We start from the raw sequence: 23829 nt of genomic DNA on the forward strand, positions 1-23829 counted from the left end.
TTAGTTATTACAAGGTTACTTTCCTTTAGGGGATACAGGGACCTATCAGGCAGAATCAGTCAATTCCTGATTGACTGATTTAAAGTACAATTTCTGAGACAGCCAAAACTGTAATTAATAAGTTTTGGCTTGGCGATACAAGGCTTATCATAAGTGACTTCATCTGGGGCCTGTTGTCTTACTTTTAACAGCACACAGGAGCCTTTCAAGGTGGGGGAAATGACCCATTTTCCAAATGATGATAATAGACATAGTAGTTAAGTCATCTTCCTGGAGTCATAGCCCAATCCATGATACCGCTGGAGCAGAGGATGTCTGCTCCCTGTTAGGTTCTTAATCTTCTTTGTTACCTTGAAAGTGTTTTACTCTCAGAAATGTTTTCCCTTGCCCAATGCATTGTTTACTGGATATCTACTAAGAGACTGGAACTTTTACAAGTTATCTCATTAAATCCTCATAATCTATCCTGTTAACAAATGATTACAGGTGAGTCCTCTGAGGTTCAGAGATGTTAAGTAATTTGCCAAGCTTAAACATGACTGATTCGAGATTCTAGTCCTAAGATCTAGAATCTTCCACTTACAGCCTAGCTTCAATTTTATCTATAAGTCTAAACAAAAAATGAAACATGCAGGCACACTATCACACATAAATATAACCAACAAAGGCTGATATATTCCTAGACACCCTAGCAATTTTTAAAGAGAAAATAATTACAATTAAAAAAGTAAAAATAAGTTACTAGAAAAAAAAGAGGAGCAATTAAGAAAAATTAATTTCAAAGTAGGGATCAAAATTAAGCAAATATATATTGCCTTTTTCATATGCCAGGCATTATGGTAAGTCTCTGGTCTCGTGGTACATACTTTGTAAGGTATTTTGATATAGAAATAAAAATATATGAGCAAAAGCCCTGGCCTGGTAGCTCAGTTCATTACAGTGTTGACCCAATAGCTCAAGGTTGTGGGTTCCATCCCTGGTTGAGGTTCATATAAGAATCAACCAATGAATGCATGAATAAGTGAAACAACAAATTGGTCTCTCTCTCCCCCTTCTTTCCTCTCTCTAAAAAAATCAATAAACATAGCCTCTGGTGAGGATTAAGAACAGAAAAGACTAAGGAAAAGCTAAATACAAACACGTGCAGGCTCAGTAGAAAAGGAGAGCCAAATGAGTAAGCAGGAATAGCTCTTATTATGTGGTTTTAAGATAATTCTCCGAGTTATTTTAAGTCACTCATAACTGAAAACTTCACCAAACAGGAACACAGCCAACAAAGCCCATTTCCTTAGAAAATTTCTAGTAGTTTCCATTCCCTTCTCTCATTGGTTCCTGTCTAGACAGGAAGTCCCGCCCTCTGCCAGAAAAGATGGAGGCTGAGATCAGATGGAGGAGGAAGCTAGTGAGGTATCGTGTTTTTAAAAGTGGCTTAATTGTGGTTGTATGCTCTTGATAAGTTTAGGTTCTCTATTTTTCAGATAGCTGGTCTGGTTATGATAACTCCTTTACTATCCTGAGGGTACGTATGGCACGATTTTAGAAATGAAGAGGTTAAGAAATGACTGCCTGCTTTATAAGCACCACCAAGGTGCATGGGCCCGCCTGGTGCTGCCGGCCAGGACTGGAACATGGCAGGACTGGGTCTGGGGAAGAACACTACTGTGACTAAATGTGTGAAACACCCTAAGCTGCCATTGAGTCAATACATTATGGAAAGAACTTGATTTGTATATTAAAGCTGCACACCCAGATTTTAGTTGTCTAGTAAGGATAGTCCCAAGGTAAACACATTAGCTTCATGAAAGAAAGATTCTCAAGCATTTGCCTATTATACCCAATTCAGTTAAGCACTTCCTGAGGAAGACCCAGAGGGCTGTTTATTTTTCCAAGAAACAAAGGATGAGGGGAGTTCTAAGAAATTCTTGCTAGGGGAAAGTCTTTGGGACTTGTACACTTTAATTTCTTTTTTTTTTTTAATTGAGGATTGGAGAAGAGCTTAAGCTTAACACAGTAACACCCCTTGTTCGCCTTACTGTCGTAATTACTGCTCAAGGGAGAGGCTAAGTTGCTTACTTCTAGCTCCTAGGCTGCTCAGGGGTGGCTGTTGTTAGAGTCCCCTTGAGATAATGACTCTTCTGGGTCAGTCTGAAGAAACAGTCTGCAACAATGGCAGTCCTCAGGGTGTCACTCTCTAGGGGGCCCAGATTCAGCTGTCAGTCACCTTCAGCCCAGAGCCATCAAATCCATTTACACAAAAGCTGGTTATCACAAACCTTTGAAAAGCTAAGAGGAGATTTACCCATCCTTGAATCTTCATTCTTTTTTCTTTGATTCCCTGATTCTCCTATCTTTCTTTCTTTCTTTCTTTTTTTTCTTTTAACCTAACTACCTCTGGGAACTTCTGAGATTTCTCCCTTCTTTTGTTCCACACTAGAGTTTACACTATTGTTATCTTAAAGCTTGAGCATAAGCTTGAATATAATTCTCATGATATTCAGAAATAAATGGATGTGTGAAAATTTTCATTTCTAATAAGTATTTTATCTCCAAAATGATAGGATTTTCTTGGGGTTGGGAAAGGGTATTTTCATGCTATAATGTTGAAAACTGAAATTCTGTGTAGTATGTTAAGTATTTCTTTAAACATACATTTGTCTATGCATATACATTAATCATCCCTTTTTATTGTCTATATACCTTTTTAATTTTTTTAAATTTTAACACTAGTGAGACTACAAGCCTGAATCAATTTGCAACTGGAACAAACCTCAACAATTTATACATATGTGAAAAATTATTTTGTTGTCTAAATGTTACTGAATTTCAAATATGATAATTCTGTCTGTGAATTCTGTAACTTTGAATTGTAAGGAACTGATTTCCTTTCACACACACACACACACAAAAAGGAGGAATTTTGGCCATTTTCTAGAAATTCTGATCTTTCTGTAATGCCATTACTATAAAACATTTACTTTAACAAATTGAAAGTTTTAGTGAACATTATAAATAAAATACCACATTGAAATGTAAGTTTATTTCATTTATGCTCATAAGGTTGCTGGAATTAGACTAACAAAGCATTGCCTAATATAATGCCTTGAGGGAGCATTTGTAACTTAATTAGTTTGTCAGTTATAAGAAAATTTTGTGTCATAATTAGAGATAAAGGCAGCAGATATTCAAAGCTGGGTAGAAGTACGAAACCTGGTAAAATGAGCAGGCTGAGGAAAATCTATCCTTATAGCCAAAGACACTTTATAAAGAACAAGTTGTTGGCATGACATCAAAGCCAGTACTAACTATACCAGTTGCATATGATAGAGCCCAGACCCTCGCGTGTTCCTCGATTCCCTTCTAGGTATTACCAAAAGAGCACCCACTGTTCCACTGAAAAATAAGTGGGTGTTTCATTTGTTCATTCGACATTATTTCTTCAGCATTTATTACTACTTGCCAGGAAATAATAATACGAGGTTCTTAAGTAACTTACCATGTAGAGGAAAAGAACCAGCACCAACTAGGTTTTTAGGATGCTCAAAAATCGGCTGCTGTCAAGTAAACACTCTGAAATCTTATTTGTAAAATAGATTTGCCTATTCAGACTGTATAACAATGTGAATGGTGTCCCAGGAACACTGTTAGGATTGAAGATATAAAAACCAACAAAAAAATCAACTGTGTCCCTTGATAGCTTACTGCTTCACTAACTTAGTATAGGCCTCTGTTATCTTTTCAGGACCTCAGGCCTTCTTGGTTTGGTTCTTGCCCATTTCTTAGGCCTCTTTTCTAGGTGTTCCATTTCTCTCACACCTCATTCCAAACGAATGAGGTTTTTGGGTTTTGTTATTTGTTTTTCATTGTTGGAACATGTCATCTTCTATTTTTCACCTCAGTGCCTTTGGGATGATTGTGGTCCACTTTATAAAACTATATCATATAATTCACCCCTGCACTTACTTTGAGGAAAGTAGAGGTAAATAATTAACTCTTCTAGTTGGATGTTTCTGGGAGAATTAGCTAACTTAATCCACTGGAGTCTGACAAAATTGTGCAACATGCAGCCCTGGCTGGTGTAGGTCAGCAGATTGAGCATGTGGGTTGGGAACCAGGGGGTTGCTGGTTTGATTCCCAGTGAGGGCGCATGCCTGGGTTGCAGGCCAGGTCCCCAGTGGGGGCCACGTGAGAGGTAACCACACATTGATGTTTCTCTCCCTCTCTTTCTCCCTCCCTTCCCCCTCTCTAAAAATAAATAAATAAAATCTTTACAAAAATTGTATTCCATGCATAAAATAAACTTTTACTACTGTCATTGATCTGTTTGATAGCTTTATTAGCTGATATTTCTTTGTTTTTTTCCTATTCTACTATACCATTAACAGAACAATTGTGTTTTTCAACACAGATTATATAGTATATTCATTTCCTGAGGCTGCCCTGACAAATCACAACAAATTGCGTGGTTTGAAAGAATGGAAATTTAATTCTATCACATATATATAGGCTGGAAGCCTGAAATCAAGGTGTTAGCCATGCTCCTTCAGAGGCTTTGAAAGAGAATCCATTCCATGTCTCCCACCTAATTTTTTGTGGCTTCCTGCAGTCCTTGGCATTCCTTAACTTATAGCCACACTACTCTCATCTCTGTCTCTGTCTTTTTGCCTCTTCCATCTTGTATCTCTCCTTTGTGTGTCTTTTAAGGACACTCGTCATTGGATTTAGGTCCAACCTGTATACTCCAGGATGATCTCTTCTTCTCAAAATCCCTGAATTCTGTAATGACCCCTTCTCCAAATAAGGTAACATTTACAGTTTCTAGGAATTGTATGTAGACAAGTCTTTTAGGGAGCCACCATTCAACCCACCGTTTCTCCTTTACCCTTTCCTTTGTTATGTAGACTCATTTTCATAATTTAAGAGGAAGAAGCTTAGGTAATAACCATCAAAGTCTACCATATGCATTGTTTTATTTGATTGGAAATTAAAAGGCAATTTATATTTTAGAACTCCACTCTGTAGGAAGTGATAGTCATCCCAATATGAAACATTATATCAAAGCCAAAATAGTTTACAATATACACTAATTTTTCATGGATTAGCTAGGAGCTACTTTTCCTAGTAAGAGAGTTTTTGTGTCTTAGATTTTCATTTTTAACAATGAAAGAATATGTGTCATCCATGATTTTTATGTTGATAATGAAAAAACTAAAGTGATTGATTCTCCCGTCTGGTGGCAAACCAAGCACTTAAGGAGGCATATTAACTGTATCACAGCAGTAGCAATTCACTAAATCAGACTTAAGTTGCCTGAAGTAGTTTTTCTTTCCCTTATCTCCAACTCTTCAATATTTGAGTTATTAATTTACTAACAAGAAATGACCAAGTCACTGCAGAACAACCTAGGGAATTCTGGGAAATACTGTTGGTTGTTTGAGGAAGACTTTGTATTCAATAAGGATTACCCATTATAGATTATTCTTAAAAGGAAAAATAGGTGAAAGAGAAGGTTGAAAATTGATGACATCTGAAAAGGAAGGTAGAAGACTGTTTATATGAGTGTGCATGTGCTGCGTGTGTTTGTGTGTGCTAACTTGAGAATCCTTGGCGCTAGCCAGCGTGAGTGAAAACACAGGGATATGTTGGAATCTATTTTGCAGCATCAGCTATATTGTCTCAATCTATTCTTTATAACCATTTCCAACCATCTCTTCTCACTCACCAGCAACAGGATTTACTCAATGTCATTTCCAGAACTAACACCTCAAGAAACACTTTCAGAAACAGTTTCTCAATTCCAGGATACTGATATTTTTAGCAGCCAAAAAAGAATTTCTGCACATCATTTCAAAAACTGAGGTTTCTAAAGATAGCAAGAGCCTTTGCCCACCACAAAATGTTCTATGCAACATTAACACAAATTGAGAAAATTAGTAAAATGAAGCATAAAGGCCAGAAAGCATCAGTGTTTTACCATTTATGTTTAAACACCTCTGAATTTCATGTTAAAATCTTGATTCTCTTTCAGTTATTTTTGGAATAGTCAAGCTGTACTGAGATTCTTTTGTAGATGGCAAGGTTTTATTTGGAAAGCTAGAATAATGGCATTCTTTCATAAAAATTCACTTTATTTTTTTGGCCAGTAAAGAACACTTCCTTCAAGGTTTGCATTTACTTTTTGAAGTATTTGTTTCTAGGTCCTTAAAAATCCAGAGAGAAAAATAAGCTTCTTGAGGAATATAATTTACATAGAACTTTTTGAGCAAAAGAGTGGTACTTTTCTCATTTTAAGAGAATCAAATATATAAAAAATAAAGAAATCTGCCTTTCATTGAATGTAACAGTGTATATAAGTAGTATTTATATAGGTGTACATGTTAGTCTTTATTCACTCATGTTAGGAGGGTTGTGTGTAATGTGGAGTATAATCATTAAGACCTTCATTATAGACCACATGTATGGAGAAATTCTAAAAAATCTAGTGGTTAAAATTGAAAATATAATCCAGGTCTGAGATCTTAACCATTGAAACCTTGAAATCTCATAAATTAAGCATCATTGAGCCTGGTCCCATCTTTCATAACAGCTCTCCAGAGAAAATCTAAAAGCCAGGGCACTCTTAAGATGAGCAGAGGATGATTCAGTAGGTGGCACAATTTTCACTGAGTCAGTACTGAACTGATGCCCCAGCATGGTATGAGGGGGCACTGCACTGCTGGAGGTGTCGTCTAATGGATGAGGGTAAAACCAAGGTCTTGACCACCAGCAGTTTTTAAAAATCCCATGGCACTTTTCAAAAGAGTAAAGATGATGTTAAACCCTGTGTCCTGGCTAATTTCCAAATTGGGCAATTATATTCTGCCTACTTAAAATTTCTCTGTAATTTTAGTTGGATAATATATTCCTCATCTCCTGCCCTGTGCTCTTGCTGTTTCCAGCTTAGAGGTGGGTGCATTTCTGTGGTGAAGGAAGCGATGCTACCCTGAAAAATGTTTTGCAGCATCTGAGATGAGGGGATGAAAGGTACAACATTCATCCATCACAACAGGTGCCATATTTGTTTCTCCTGTGATTAGGCTGACTATAAGAAAATTGCCAAATAAGTATCTTTAAAAATAGCCTCGTCAGGTAGTCAGAGGTGATATGCTTGCAAAGGTTTCCAAGATGGATATTTTAATTTTATTAAGTTGTGACTAAGAAATGAAGCTTCTCTTGAAGTGAATATATTATGTAAATACTAACAATTTAAGCATAAAATTATAGGCATTTAATAAGAATAATTAAATTTGCCAACATTTGCCTAGCAAGGCCTATCATATTCACTGTAAAACATTAGTCACCATATCATTTTCACTTACATTATAATTTTCTCCAAATCAATAACTGTTAAGACAGAAGGTCACTGTTTGGGGACAAATGGAAAGCACTTCTTAAACATAACAATAATAAAATACTTTTTGGTTAGCATGCTCTGGACTCTGGGAAAACTTACAGAAAACATTCCTAAGGAAGAGATCAGGAGTAGGGCTGAGTAAGGCCGGACCCACACTTCCTAACTATGTTCCTAGTTTACACAACACGCTGGGATCAACGTCATAGGGAAAAAAATGTGTGATAGGAATTTAATATCCTAGATAGTAACATTTGCATTTATCTTGATGCTTAGCTAGAAAATTATAAACTATCAACAATTGTCAAGTGCCAAGCATATTTCTACAAAATCTAAAGATCAGTCTAATCTTTCAGAGCAACTTTCACATTATTGCCTTTTTTGTACAGAGTCCCCCCAAGTAGTTGTAAAATGCTGTAACCTCAAAGGTTTCTATTTCTAACAATTAATTAAATTCAATTATATTATGAAGACTTTTCATGCTCACTTCATGCCATTCTGCTTTACAGATATATTAAAATCATATTAATAGTAGAGTTAATACGAGAGAATGCTTCAAAGCAGAAGAAAAGTCTGGCAATATGCAAAGATACTACTAAATATATACTGTGGTAAGTAAATAGTAATTCTGTTTGTGTAAATAAAGAAATCACTTGAAAAGGAAATGCCATCTTTAAAGTTTGCAGTTGACTTGAGCACAAAATGCTATAATGTTTTCAGCCTAGCTTTGGCAAGGAGAGCAGACCGTATTGACTAACAGTAAAAGTTCACTTTGTACTAGAAAAAGTCATTCTGATCACTTTTTCTTTTTAGTATGCAGCCCAGAGGATTCAGAAAAAGATTACATTTACCATAATTAACATATATGTAAATGGAGATCATGGCTATGAATGATAAATTTTCATAGCAATTTAAACCTTGTACAAATTAATCAACCATACAGACACTTGATTAATGAAAGGCAGTGTCACTTTAAAATGCAACATGCTAATATATATTACTGTTATCGCAGATCAAAGAATCTTTAAATGTAAACCAATTAGAACAAAGTTCAATCTACATTTTTTAACAAATTTAATTCCATATAATTATGATGGCAATTTAAAAAAATGTAATTCTGGTTCATAATTATTTACTAATTTTAGTGAAAAGTCATGCAAATGATTTTTGAATGTTTCATCATAGTGATTGGATTCCCCAAATATAGGATTACAGTATCATCGAAGGGTAAAATGTATGCACAAAAACAAGTACAAAATAAACACAAGCTATTTATTCACGTGTCATGCTAGAATTAGCAGTTTTCTTCTAGTTCCCCGTTTTTCTTACTCGAGAGTGTTATAGTAAACAGATAAAGTACTAAAATGACTGATGTTCACTCGAGGACAGTGTTTGAGATGAGATTTAACATGCCACTTTACTAAGAGCTGTTTTTCTTGGTCTTTGAGGAATAAAGCATGAAAACTTGTTTGTCAATGTGAATTTGTTAAGATTAATTTTTATTTTCATAGTGAAAATGAATGCCTAATTTCCAGGAAAAATCTTTCTTAGAAACAAAAATTAAAATTTACAATAATTGTATGTGTTTAAAATTTAAGGTCTGAAATATAGTTTCTCTAAATTCTTGTTTTGTACAAACAGAAATTAGACATAAAAAAGCATTTTGCAAAGTAAATGTCTATGTTATGTGATTTTCATCAATATTGGAAGTTGAAGCTGTTGCCAAATTTTACGTCTTAAACCAGTTCATCATGGAATGCACTACTGATAAAGAATTGATAAAACAACAAACCAAGAAAAACAGCAGCCTGTACTAGGAAGATGAAATAAATGTGTCATCGGTTCTATGTCAAACACCTACTTGCAAACTATACTTAATATGGCTAAAATTATTGAACATCTTTTATGTGCCGTATTAATAACTTGGAATTGTTATAATATATTGCATCTGTTTGTGATTGAATTATTAAATTGTTTAATCCTAATAACACCTCTCTAAAAATAGGACTATTAATTCACTGAGATGCTATGTAGTGAAACTGGAACTTTGGTCTTAGGTCTTCTCATTTCAAAATTTGTATTCTTAAATACTATGTCATACTATCTCCTCGTGACTATATAATATCACTTATCTTCATCATTATATCTAATTCCTTACGCAGTTCCATTAGCATTGTAATTCTGCTGATGTTGTTACATGACCACACTTTGAGAACCACTGCTAATGCACTACAAATTCTGTAGGAAATTTAAATAGCACTACAGTATCAAGAATAAGGTTCAACTTAGTCTGTTGGAATTATAATAATCCACTCTCTTGGAACAGATATGTGGGGAGAATACATGAATAGGTAAAATATTAGCCAGCCTATTTAGTCTTTAAATGAACATTTAGCACTTGGCCAGGATCTACACAAAGGGCTAGGGATACAACAGTTAACAAAACTATCCCCAAGGAAAACATAGTGTAGTGAGTCAGGCAGGAGAGTTAACTCTTATTGCGTTACCAATTATTGGGTTGGCCAGAGAGCCCATTTAGCTTTTTCCATAAAATAAAAGACACATTTTTCATTTTCACCAATAACTTTATCGATTAGGATATTTCGAATATGTTGGCTATCTCCCACATGATATAACGTTGATTGTTCTCAATGTCTCAGTTTGATGGCTATCAACTTCAATTGGTCTACACAACTGTGGAGCCTCATCCGGCGAGAAATCTGCAGCATGAAATTTCACAGACCACTTTTGACATGTCTGATCAGTCACAGCACCTCTAGACACTGCACAGTTTCTTTTGTGTGTGCGCGTTTCAGTTGTGTTTTTACCTTTCTTGAAATAATAAAGCATAATATGCCAAAAATGTTGCATATATTCTTCCATCTTCAATATTAAAGTGGCTACACAAAAATTCACCAATTTTGATAAGTTTTTAAAAAATTGACGCTGACATGACAGCTGTCACAATACAATCTAACAAAATTGTTTTGAATGATGTTAAAGACAACTAAGCACTCCTAGAGCCTTCTTACAGAACAACAAACAAATGAACTTTTTGGCATACCCAATATAATACATTATGATAATACTATTTTAAGGGTTAGTTCATGATGCTGTGAGTGTGCATCGGAGTCTTAAGGACAAAAAATAAAAGTAAACTCTGAACTTAAGTAGTTTTGTACAGTGTGGTATATCCAGGAATTCTAGGAAAGTCTATGCTGCAATGTTATAGTATTAAAGGGGTGGCTTTAAGAAAAATCCTTCAGGCAAGGCAAGAATTACAAAGCTCATAGACAGTAAGTACCTAGTTGCATATTCTACATTTGTTTGATGATGAATATTATAGAAAGGAATGGTGATCATTATATTAGTTAAAATAACAGAAAATCCCCAAGTAATAGTAGTTAAAACAATTTCTCTCACATGTTTTTAATGTAAAACTAAAAGATCCAGTGGTGCTATAGCAACTCCATAGGATCATAAAGGATGAAGGCTCTCCTTCCCACTGACTACTTCACTACACCTAGGATGTGGTCCAAGGTGGATATTAGAATCTAGAGTTCAAATTCATCTTACAGCAAGAAAGGAGGAAGAACTCAATCCTTTTTTGTTTTTTAAGACTTTTCTCATGTATCACCAAACATTTTCCCTTTTATTTACCGGCCAAAACTAAATCAAATGGCCATAAATTCAGAAGCAAATGAGGCTGAGAAATGTAGTCATTTAGACAGATGACCAATGTACTCACCTAAAACATGGGATTCTGTTCATAAAAAGGAATGGGAAAGTAGGTATTAAGAAACAACTAGCAGCCTCTGTCACTATCATGGGTTAGTTTTCTTAGCTTACAGAGGTGGTCATCACTATTAGTAGAGAAAAATAATTATTTTATTTTTTTTTGCCTCAACTTTCCCCAGGACACTCACTCATTTTGAGCACAGTGAAATCTTTGCCACATCATGTGTGTCTTAAAATTTGTAGCAGATATATCTACTTACTGCTTTCCAAGATATAACTAGTAAACGTAAGACATCTTTTCGTTATAAGAGTCTTGGTTGCATATGGAAAATAACTTCTACTTAGAACCCTTTGATTAAAAAATCGAAGCTTTTTTTTCATGGCTCAAATATCAAATTACTGAAATTATAGTAATAGTATAGATATGAAAGATTTTATAATTAGGTGCTTTTATCATGCACTTACCTGTTGGTTCATTCTACAAATACATACTGAGCGGCCACCACGTGCCAGGCTCTTATCTAAGTGCTGAGGACACAGAAGTGAGCAGTGCAGATCAGTTAGTTACATTGTACAGCTTACATTCTAATGAGAGAGGAAAGACAGTAAGTATATACATCATAATTTTAAGTTCTGTTGTGGGCTGAGTTGTGCCCCCCCCAATATTCACATGTTGATACTCTAAGCCCAATACCTCAAAATGTGATTGTACCTCAGAATTTAGAGATGGAACCATTCAAGTGGTAACTAAGTTAAAATAAGGCCCTTAAAGTAGACCCTAATCCAATCTAGTGTGCTTAATAAAAAATTGGACACACAGTTGGACACCATGCTTGTGCCCAAAGGGATGACTACAAAGAAGCAGCAAGAGAGTGACTATCTGCAAGCCAAGGAGAGAGACCTTAGAGGAAATCAACTCTCATTGTCACCTTGGACTTCCAATCTCTACAAATGTGAAAAAATAAATTTCTGTTGCTTAGCCACCCAATCAATTGTATTTTGTTATGTCAGCCCTAGTAAACTAATACATGTGCTAAAATGGAGATAAAATAGTAATAAAAAATAAAGTGAAAATAAAATAAAATAGGAGACTGCAATGATTAGTAGTTAAAGAAAGCAACTTTTTAGCTGATTCCCAAGTGATGCAAAGGAGTCAGCCATGTAAAATATCTGACACAAAGATCTATTCTGATGCAAAGACATTTTGTTACATAAGAAATAAACAAAAAGCCAATCAGGCATGGGATCATTTTCAGCACTTCAAATTTCTTATTCAGTGACTATCTGCTTTTTCATTGTATTGTGGAGGACATTGTAGAGCATAAATATAAAGTGATCTCACAGACCATTAATAACGCCACAATAGCCATTTCTTAACTATTTCTTTGTGAATTATGCTATGACTATGCTTGTCATTGACTATCTAGTGTCAAAATGACTTTATAATTTTAATTATAATTTAAGGAAAGTATTAGCCATTAGCCAAGTAATCATTTTGTTCTCCAACCACTGGTACACGAACCTTATACAAATACTTTCTGACTATAGAAAGAAGCTCTTTGGGGAACAATAAAAACAAAATTAGAGCATGTTTTCTTTTTTTAAATTTATTCACTTATTATTTATTTTTATTGAATTTATTGGGGTGGCATTGGTTAATAAAATTATATAGGTTTCGGGTATATAATTCTATAATATTGTACATCATCTGTATATTGTATTGTGAGTTCACCACCCCAAGTCAAGTCTCCTTCCATCACCATTTATCCAGCCTTTACCCTGTTCTACCTCCCCCCACCACCCTCTTTCTTTCTGGTAATCACATACTATTGTCTGGGTCTAGGAGTCCCCTCCCCTCTGAAAACTGTCAGTTTGTTTTCTGTATCTATGCGTCTGTTTCTATTTTGTTTGTTAGGTTTTTTTTCATTAGATTCTACATATGAGTAAATCATATGGTACTTGTCTTTCTTTGGCTGCTTTACTTCATTTAGCATAATACTCTCGTGGTCCATTCATTCTGTCACAAAGGGTAAGATTGCCTTCTTCTTTATAGCCAAGTAGTATTCCGTTGTGTAAATGTACCACAGCTTTTTTAGCTACTCATTAACTAATGGAGACTTGGGCTGCATCCAAATCTTGGCTATTGTGAATATTGCTGCAGTGAATATAGGGGCCATATATTCTGAATTAGTGTTTTGAGTTTCTTTTAACATATTTCCAGCAGTGGAATTGTTGGGTCATAAGGCAGTTCCATTTTTAATTTTTTGAGGTACCTCCATACTGCTTTCCACAGTGGCTGCACCAATCTGCATTCCCACTAACAGAGTACAAATGTTCTCTTTGCTCCACATTCTTACCAACACTTGTTTTTTGATGTATTAATAATAGTCATTCTGACAGGTGTGAGGTGAAATCTCATTGTGGTTTTAGTTTGCCTTTCTCTGATGATTAGTGACATTGAGACCCGGAGCGTCTTTTCATGCCTATTGGCCATCTGTATGTCCTTTTTGGAGAAGTGACTATTCAGGTCCTTTGCCCATTTTTTAATTGGATTGCTTTTTTGGTGTTGAGTTTTATAAGTTCTTTGTAAATTTTGGATATTAACCCCTTATCAGATATATCATTGGTGAAGATGTTCCTTCATTTGATGGGTTGTCTTTTCATTTTGTTGATGGTTTCCTTTGCTATGCAAAAAAAAAAAAAAAGTTTGATGTGGTCCCATTTGTTTATTTTTTTTCTTTTGTTTCCCTTGCCCAAGGCACTATATTAGAAAAAAATATTTCTACCAGAGATGTCCAAGACTTTACTTCCTTTGTTTTCTTCTAAGATTTTTATGTCTTTGAGTCTAACATTTAATTCTTTACTATCTTTACCCCATTGTATGTTCTTGCTTTCTTTGTCAAATATTAATTGACCATGGGTGTGGGTTTATTTCTGGGCTCGCTATTCTGTCCCATTGTTCTATATATCCATTTTTCTGCCAGTACCATGCTGCTTTGATTACTGTGGTCTTGTAGTATAGTTTGATATCAGGTAGCATGATTTCTCCAACTTTGTTCTTCATTCTCAATTTCAGGCTGTCTTCTTAAATGAGCTTTTTACAGAAAAGTTTTTGATACCTAAAAACGTATGATATTAAATGGTTTTATTTTTTTAATGCAAGTGAAAATTATTATCATTGTGCTTATGTCTTTTTTGCCAAGTATTATCAACTTGAATTTCATACCATGACTTTTTTAAAGGCTATTTGCTACATGAAATCATCTCTCTCAATACTTACTATCATTTTTGTGACTATTGCTTCCTCTGAAATTCTGGAATTCTTTACAGACATAAAATAATAAGATAGCACTTTATACATTACTGGAATTGGCAAGCCTTTTATAGTGACAGACTTGAGCAAAAGAAAGCAAGCTGTACTTTAGTCAGTATTAATGTAAATAAACATTTTATTTAGAAAGAAATAAAAGCAACCATAATCAAATACATTTGTTAATATGAGAAAAAAGTTGCAAGGGCCAAAATCAGAGTACCTGAATATGCCCTACAAGTAATAAAATTCCTGAATGGGAAAAAAAAAAGACCTATTTTAGATGACTTGGGCACAGCTCTTTAATGGTTAAGCAATTTTGTAAATGTAACATATAGGCTAGATAATTCTATACATATTTTATGCATTATTAATGTCATTATGTTATGTGTTTTTATGTTTTTCTTTATATGTTGAAGGGAAAATTTCTAACTTACACCTCACATTTAAAAAATATATAAAATAACTTGAAGCAGCACTAGCTCAATTTAAATCCCATTTGGTGGTCCCAGTATAGTTTTTATATCACACACAAAAAAACCCATCATAATTTGCATCCCATCAACTATTCCCTTAACTCTAAAGAGCTATCATCCCACTCCTAGAGTAGGTCTCTCGGGTTGAAGCCTGTTCTATCACTCCCACGCTGGATCTATTTGGTAGTAAAATCAGGGTTACTAGCCTGGTGCCCCTCACCTGAAAAAAAAACACAACAAAAACCTCTTTATTAACCCTGTCTTCACTCTCCTCAGACAACTGGTAATAACTTTTGTCTTTTTACTCTGCACTCTTTTTAATTCCTGGCATTCCAAACATTGTTCGACTTGCCTTTTCAGCTCTTTCCTGGCAATGCTAGAATTGACATTCTGTTCTAATATTCTACATTACTTGCAATTTATCTATTTTGTTCTGTTTTTTTCTTTTTCATGGTACCGGTGTATTTTGTTATTATTTTTTAAAATTACCAATAGCTATCTCTTCAACACATTCCTATAAAATTTCATGTCTGGTTTTTTTCGAACTTTTCTCTTTTCCTCTATTTTCTTCATCTCTTTACCTGCTCACCTATTTTACCTGTAAATAGACTCTTGAACTCTTAATAACTGCTCTGTTTTGTTTTGGAGATTTTTTGTTTGATTTTTAGAATTCTGTTCTGATTTTTAGAATTCTGTTCTAAGAAGTTTCCACATCTATAACTTGCATCAGAGTAGCTTTGCTGACCTAACCAAAATTATGCTGGAAAGCATAACCTTAGCAAAACATCAACAATATTAGTGAATTATAGAAGTTTTACGAGATCAAGACTGAATTATCTAATAATATTGGACTTCTGGTAACCTTAGCATAAACCATTATTTTTAGTTCTCTCTGTTCAGTATCTACTCATACGCATTAAATTCACTTTAAAACATTAAAAACGCATTGAAGCGAAAATAGAATAATTAAATATTTACAATATTTCCATGAGATCCTAATCATCTAGAAGAAGTGAATTATAGGTATATTGAATCCCTATTTGTTAGCTAATTGCTTATGGCATCAAGAAAATATGGCTGCTATCTTGCACTAATGGAAAAATAGCATCCATTGCCTGGCTCCGCCACTTGAATATCCATCAGCTGATGTAATTGTATTTTCTGACTGTCTTACTGCCATTGTTGTAAGGCAGGGGTGTCAAACTCATTTTCACTGGGGGCCACATCAGTCTCGCCGGTGCCTTAAAAGGGCCGAATGTAACTTTAGGACTGCATAAATGTATCTAATCCTTAACAGTTAAGCGAGAGCTCAGCACTGCCACTGGGTAGAAAAAATGTGCCAGGCCGGATAAAACAAGGTGGCCCATGGGCCTTGTGTTTACCACCTGTGTTGTCATGGCTCTTAAAAAAGGTGTTTTCCCAACCAAAACATTGATGTGTTGTGGAGACTACCTCCAACCACATTGACAACAACCTCTCTTTCTGAGCACTCTAGGAGAGGACTTTTAAAATGCATTTTAATGTATCCTTACAAGTGGACTACAATCTCAAGAAATTGTGATGGTCAAAACTTGAAATATAAGTATAGATTTCCTGATATCCACCTTTTCTAAATAAAGAATGATACTATGGTCACCTATGATCCAAACTTGACTTCATTAACTTGGTTATATTTCAAAACATAATGGGGAGGCATGAAATCCCCTGTATAGTCACTTTTGTTTTCAACTGAGGAAACCTAAAATGTCTTAGTGCTCTTAGGATAAATACAGCTGAAAAAATATAAAGATTCGTCACTTTACACCAAATGAATTGACAGTATATAGAGAGGTATAAGTACTAATTGTGCTATAAATAGCAAAGTTTGATGATTAATAAAAAAAGTCTTCTAATGAATATTGCATTTAATAAAAATTTATTATGTCATTTGGATTCTGTTTCTTTAAGGATCTAGTGAAAAGCTAGCATAATACTAATGCAGAAGTGTAAGCTTTGACTGTTAAATCAGATGGGCAAATGATTCTCTTAAATTATCTATCGCATCAAAATTTCCATAAAACTCATATAAACTATAGATTCCTTACTTGTATTGATTATTAATATTTTTGAGCCAGTTCATACGATTTTGTTTGTTTTTGAGAAATAATATAACTTACTAAGATTCTCAAATATAGCAGAGATGATCTGACACCAAATTATACCTATTGATTTTTTAAGATTTGATTGTTACCATTTCTGACAACTTTTTGTCAAAATTGACATGTCTATATGCCCAAGCATTAGGGAGAGTCTTGGTAGACACAAATACTCAGAAGAGTTAATCGAGTAACTTTGACAATGGAATGGGATTCAGCCATGAAAAAGAAGGAAAATTGCATTTTGGGACAACATGGATAGAACTTGACGGCATTATGCTAAGTGAAATCAGTCAGAGAAAGACAATTATTGCATGATATCACTTATATGTAGAATCTTAAAAAGCCAAACTCATAGAACCAAAATAGAAATGTGGCAACCAAGGGCTGGGGGTGAGGGGATCGTGGGGTGGGGAAATGGGAAGGTGTGGGTCAAGGGCCCAGACTTCCAGTTACAAGATGAGTACATCCTGGGGATCTAATGTGCAACATACAGATTATAGTTAACAATACTATATTATTTATTTGAAAGAGCTAAAAGAGATTTTAAGTGTTTTCAACATAAAAAGAAATGCTAATTATGTGAAGTAATGGAGTTATTAACTAAACTATACTATTGTGGTATATGTCTATCAAATCAACACATTGTACACCTTAAACTTACACAATGGTATATGTCAATTATATCTTAATAAAGCTGGAAAAATCTAGTAACTAACTTTGAAAAATTGAGAACAATGACAATACAGTTGAGGAGTTTTTGTAGATCTTTGGTGAGTACTTTTGAAAACATTTTAAAACATATGAAGCTACTTTGGAGGTTTGAGGTCATTGTTTCATCTTTGGAGGTAGTGGAAAAAGTTGTAAAAAATAATCTGAATTTGTCAGTAAAAATCATCCTTAATAACATAAAGCAAAATTGCTAATCCTTATTTGTAATTTTATTTAAACAAATGTATACAGCACACTTATTATGTAGGTGGGCAAAAAGAGGCTTATAGTTGTGAGTATGCAAACCACAGTTTATTCATGTATTATTATTTATTTATTATTGTACTCATATTATTTATTATTATTGACCTACTTTTGCCCACCCCTGTATATATATTGCTCGGGGTTATGCTAAGAATCTAAGGAAATCAAGGACTAAATAAGACATAGTCCTTGCTTTCAATATAATTTCAAGGTAGTAACAAAGATGGGCATATTGATAACTGTAATTCAAAGGAGAATGGAGGCATAATCAATGTGCGTTAAAAAGGAGCAGATAAATCTGACTAGGGCAATTATGGAATATTTCATAAAGGAATACTACTTAAATTTGTCTTTGAAGGATGAACGAAAAATTAAATTGGAAAGAAGGAAGGCAGATAATTTCAAGATGGAGGATGTAAAGCAATATGGAGATAAGAATGTCCATGGTAAATTTAAGATATAAGGTTATGAATAGTAAAGATCTGGATGATGAAGTCTTGAGACACATAATGTTGACTGATCCAGACTTTAGGAAAATACTGCAATGACATTTGCAACAGGTAAGATAAGGTTATTAACAAATCATTCAAGGAATCCTGAGGCAGGGAAGTATCACAGAATATGAACAGGAAGAACCAGGTTTGAGTCATATTGACATTGAATTTACTTGACTGGTGGAACTTAAAAGTTTATAAGACTTCTAACCTTGATGACTGAGTGACTGTTATACCATTATCAAAGTAAGAAATACGTAGAGGGAATGTGACATGCTTGTCAATGGAGGGGAGATGACAAATTTCTATGTGGATATGTTGAATACAAGTGTTTTAGCATGGTGATGTGAAAACACTAAACTGATTCCATTCATGTATTTATGTACTTATGTTTTCAAGATACACAGTAAAACCCAATAATATACTCCACAACAAAATGAAATCAGATATAATGCAAATGACAACTGAGGTCTGGGTCCGGGAACTCCTTATCAGCAAGTTACCAGGCTTATCTTGGTCATTTCCTTAACCTTACAGTAAGTATTCATTATATGATATTGAACTTTTTGTTCCAGTTAGTGTTGTGAAATGTTTGACTCTATTTATTGAGCATCTATTATGTACTGGAGACTGTTCTATGCACTGAGGATGGAGAAATTGACAAGACAGACACATTCCTTATACTTACAGAACTTAATATTCTAGTGGGTGAGATGGAGAATAAAACAAGTAATATAGCCTCAGATAACAGAAAATAAATAAGATATGTGGATAGAACTTAGTACCCTAGTAGGGAAATAGAGAATAAATAAAACAACTAGGAATATAATTTCAGGTGATGGAAAAGAATGAAATAAGGCAAGTGGACAGAGAAAAGGTATGTGCTACTTAAGATTTGGTGGTTAAAGAATGCCTTCTGAGGATGACATGACAAGACATGACATGACATAACATGATGAAATAGAATGATATAAGATAATCAGTTGAAGATCTGAGGGATAAACATTCTAAGGAGCAGCAACAGTAAATACAAAAGACCCTAATATGGTAATAAAGTTAGAGTATTTTTTTAAAAACAATAAGAAATCCAGTGTTAGGAAATGAGTCTAGAGAGGTATACAGGGGCCTAATGATATATTCTAGGCCATGATAAGGAGTTTACATTTTACTCATAAGTTTAATGAGATGCTTTTGAGCAGGGTAATAATAATGAGCTAATTTATATTTTAAAAAAGATCATTCTGGTTCCTACATGGATAATAGAGTGTAGAAGGGCAAGAGCAGAACTAGAGTAAAGTTGAGAGGTTACTATCATAGTCTAGGTGAATGATAATGATTACTTGTAATAGGGTTATAGTGGTTGAGATAATAAGAAGTGTTCTGATTTGGGATGTATTTTTAGACTCAAAAATGACAAGATTTTATGATGGATTGGGTGTGAGAAACAAAGAAATAAATACATAATTATCCCTAGATTTTTGAACTGAATAAGTAGGGAAACTGACATTTATTAAGATGGAGAAGACAGAAGAGTGAGAGGTGTAGGTGAGTGCAGGAGGACAAAACCATGACTTCCATTTTGAATATGCTAATTTGAGACATTTAGTAGATATCCAAGTGGATATGTCAAGTAGGCAGTTGGGTATGAAAGTCTGACTCTTATCAGAGAGATTAAGGCTGGAGATACTGAGTTGGAAGTAATCAGTGCTGTGCTGGATAGCTTCTGTGCCTTCTCCAGTCCCCTTGATGTATGCCCCAAGAGACAACAATGGATTGTCTTGCCATCTGGTTTCTGATTAGTTTCTGCCAGTGGAAAATTTCTGCAGTGGAGAGGAAGGAGTAAGAAGCTGAGGTATTTATTATACTGGCTCCCTCTCTAAGGCATTATAATGGGCTGTCTGACTCCCTTAATCAAATGTCATAGCTCTTGTCAAGTAGCCCTATTTACCCAACTTTCTCTCTCCCACCGCAAGTATATACCCTTCTCCATCTTCTCCGTATTACCCTTTCAGACCTAGTGGTGGTAACACCATGCTATCACATATCTCAGGGTATTTCTTTATCCTTTATGGGTTCTCTACACCTTTTTCACACTTGTGTGAAAGTCTATTTATTAAATTCTCTGATTACTCTAATCTTAGTATGCCATCTGTTTGTTGCTAGGACAAAATCATACATGTTCCCCTGGCTCCTTAACCTATGGTCTACTGAGAAAAATACAGTGATTATTACTAAGAGTGGCCTGCAGTGGACTCTTTAATGGGATTCTGGGATTGTTTTTTTCTCATATTTGAAGAATGCATTGATAACCCCCTTGCTGGGTGGGGGACTGGGGTATGTGTAATCCACAGCATGCAGTGGTATTGGGATTACTTTAATTGTCACCAGTGGAGCAGTAAGGTGTTGTGCAGTGGGGTGGCTATGGCACTTGTCACCATAGCAATAATGATAATTATAAAGATGGTGGAGTTAACTGGCTCCTTTTAATGAACTTAGAGAGGATAGAAAAAGAGAAATTGAATAGGCAACTGAGATTAGGCATACAAAAATAGAGTCTCTAGGAGCACTGAAGGAGACCCTCCTCTCCTGACATTGGTAAGATATGACTGGGGTTCAAGGCCACAACTTCAGTGTAATGGGTGAAGATTTGATGACAAGTTAAACCCGTCAAGTCTTTCATACCCAGGTAAAGGGACTGGAAAGAAGAAGGATCTCATGTGTTACAGTAGTGACAAAAAAAAAAAAAAGCTGAAAACTTTGAATCCTTATATCCCTTGACATTCTCTTTCCAGCAGAGGCAGCTTCTTTCCCAATATTTGAGGGAACCAGCCTTTCAGTGACTGGGTTTAGGATACTAGCTTCACAAGCTTATGCTTATTCCTAGGACCAACCTCTATCACCCCTAATTGCCTCTAGGCTGATAATGAGCTTTAGACTCTAATATAGCTGGAAGGAGAAGTACAGACTGGGTCTGGGAGAAAGCAATATTGTAACAAGGAAGATTTGTAGAATGTACTGATTTCTATTGGCAGGAGTCTGAAGAATATACGAGGTTTGTCTGGAGAAGTCCAGCCATCGTTAATATAATGAGAATGGTTTGTGTGACATCAATGTAACCTGGCAGCCGAGGAGAGTGGACCAGAATGCGCATGTGTGAACAATGATGACTTCATTCTACTAGTCAGAGGGAGTGGTAAATGCCTTTGAGTGAGCATGTGTACTGTTTGGCCATCGTATTCAAAATGACTGAGTGAGTAAAGCAATGAATCTGCATCAAACTTTGCATTAAGCTGGAACGTTCCTCTGTGGAAACTCTTTGGATGTTCCAAAGGCTGCAGCTATGGGCAACTAGTGATTGGCAGCTTCATCACAACAACCTGCCCCCTCACGCATCATGTCTCGTGCAGAGTTTTTGGCAAAACATCAAATCATCCAGGTGACTTAGCCACCCTAGAGCCCAGAATCAGTGCCCTGCCATTCCTCCTTTTCCCAAAACTAGTATCACCTTTGAAAGGGAAGAGATTTCAGACTATCGATGAGATTCAGAAAAATACGACGGGGCAGCTGATGACAATGGGAGAACTGTGTGAGGTCCCAAGATGACTACTTTGAAGGAGAAGGAAACATCATTGTCCTGTGTATAATGTTTCTTGTGTCTTGTATCTTCTTCAATAAATATTTCTATTTCTCATATTACAGGGCTGGACACCTTCTGGACAGACCTCTTACATAGGAGAAAATTATATGGGTGTTAGACCAAGAAAGGAAAAATACAAAGCTGGATTAGGTTGACAGGGTTAATTCACTCAGGATTTGGAATTTAATGTGGTATTTTGAACACCTAGGAGTGGCATTAATAGTCTATAAGGTTGGCTATGTGAAGCCCAAACTCTATCAATTGTGGCCTATATTCATTGAGGTTGAGTAATATAACTTCCCTTGCACAATATGGAGGAAGGTACCAAGTCTTGGGAAAATGGGAATACCAGAATGGGTTTATTATGTAACCTGACCAGCTAATCTTTATTTATATTACCCAAAGGGGCACTGAAGGCATACTCTTTACCAAGACCTTAAGGAATCCATTGATCAGGAGAGGTACCATTATCCTTGAAAACTTAAGTAATGTTATATGATGGCTGCTTTCTCCGTGCCAGACGTGATGGCAGGGCATGGAACAGTGGGAATAATAGGATGCCAGAGAGTAGGAAGCCAGGGAGGAGTGCTTAGTCATTATAGACCTCGTAGACACAATAAGCTTAATAAGACACAGAAATAGAGTAATACTCAAAATGTTTTGACATTTATGGATTTTTGGCATCAGCTAATTGATCATAGAATCCTTAGAAACAAAATAAAAGAGCAGCCAGCTAAGAAGCTACTTGGTATGTATAGGGATAAGAACACTAGGCTTGTTAATCATAAAATGAACAAGTTCAAACAATAAGAATTTACTTCTTAGCTTGTTCCCAGACTTAAGCTACTCTACAGGCCACACATGTACCAAAGATTTGGAGACAGATCCTACCAAAAATGCAGGAGTCTTCTTCAGTGAAATGCTAGGAGTCCAGTAGGTCTGGGTCATGTCAGGAGATTTTCTTTAAAGTGGAGTTGTTTGCCACACTGCCCTCCATAATGAAAGGAACACAGTGCTTGGCAGGCCTTTTTGGATTTTGGAGGAAACATAACACATTTGGGTATGCCACCCTCATGTATTTAGTGGGTAACCTTAAAGTTGCAAGACTGGAGTGGGCCTTGGAACAAGAAAAAGCTCTACAAGTTGGGCTTATGACCTAGCAAACCCAGTGGTGTTAGAAGTGTCTGTCGCAGACTGACACATCTACTCAGTTGTCCACTTTGTTCTGTGCCTCAGGAGGCTAAGCTACATGGACTGAATAACAAGCTTCTTTGCCCTGAGTAGGAGCCTCTGGCAATTTCCAACAGGAGAATCAGTGTAGACACATAGAATTTTGGAGTAAAGCCATGCCCTGTTCTGCTAACAAACTAATCCCAGAAGAAAAAGCAGTCACTCACTTGCTACCTGGTAGAAACTAAACACCTTACCATAGATACCATAGATACCAAACAGTACTTTGGTATCTACTACTACTACTACTGCTACAAAGTGCTACTACTATACCAAAGCAACCCAGTTGCCCATCTTTAACTGGTGTTATCTAATTTATGGAACCATAAAATTGGAAATGCAAAAACAATTCTGTCATAGAACAGAAATGGTATAGGTGATACCATGCAAGTCCAGAAGGCATAAGTAAACTGCAGAAGCAGGTGGCTCAGATTCCTACTGTACTGG

The 23829-nt window shown here is 35.5% G+C and overlaps 1 long non-coding RNA gene across 1 annotated transcript; it reads left to right on the forward strand.

Annotated features, from left to right (window-relative positions):
- Positions 1-1303: 1303 nt before the first annotated feature.
- Positions 1304-19000, forward strand: LOC128780333 (uncharacterized). The gene is made up of 3 exons (XR_008426257.1): positions 1304-1407; positions 7897-7998; positions 18915-19000. It is a non-coding gene; the product is annotated as an uncharacterized lncRNA (long non-coding RNA).
- The last annotated feature ends 4829 nt before the right edge of the window (positions 19001-23829 follow it).

This window comes from Desmodus rotundus, chromosome 2 (assembly GCF_022682495.2).
Source record: "Desmodus rotundus isolate HL8 chromosome 2, HLdesRot8A.1, whole genome shotgun sequence".
Lineage (NCBI taxonomy): Eukaryota > Metazoa > Chordata > Mammalia > Chiroptera > Phyllostomidae > Desmodus > Desmodus rotundus.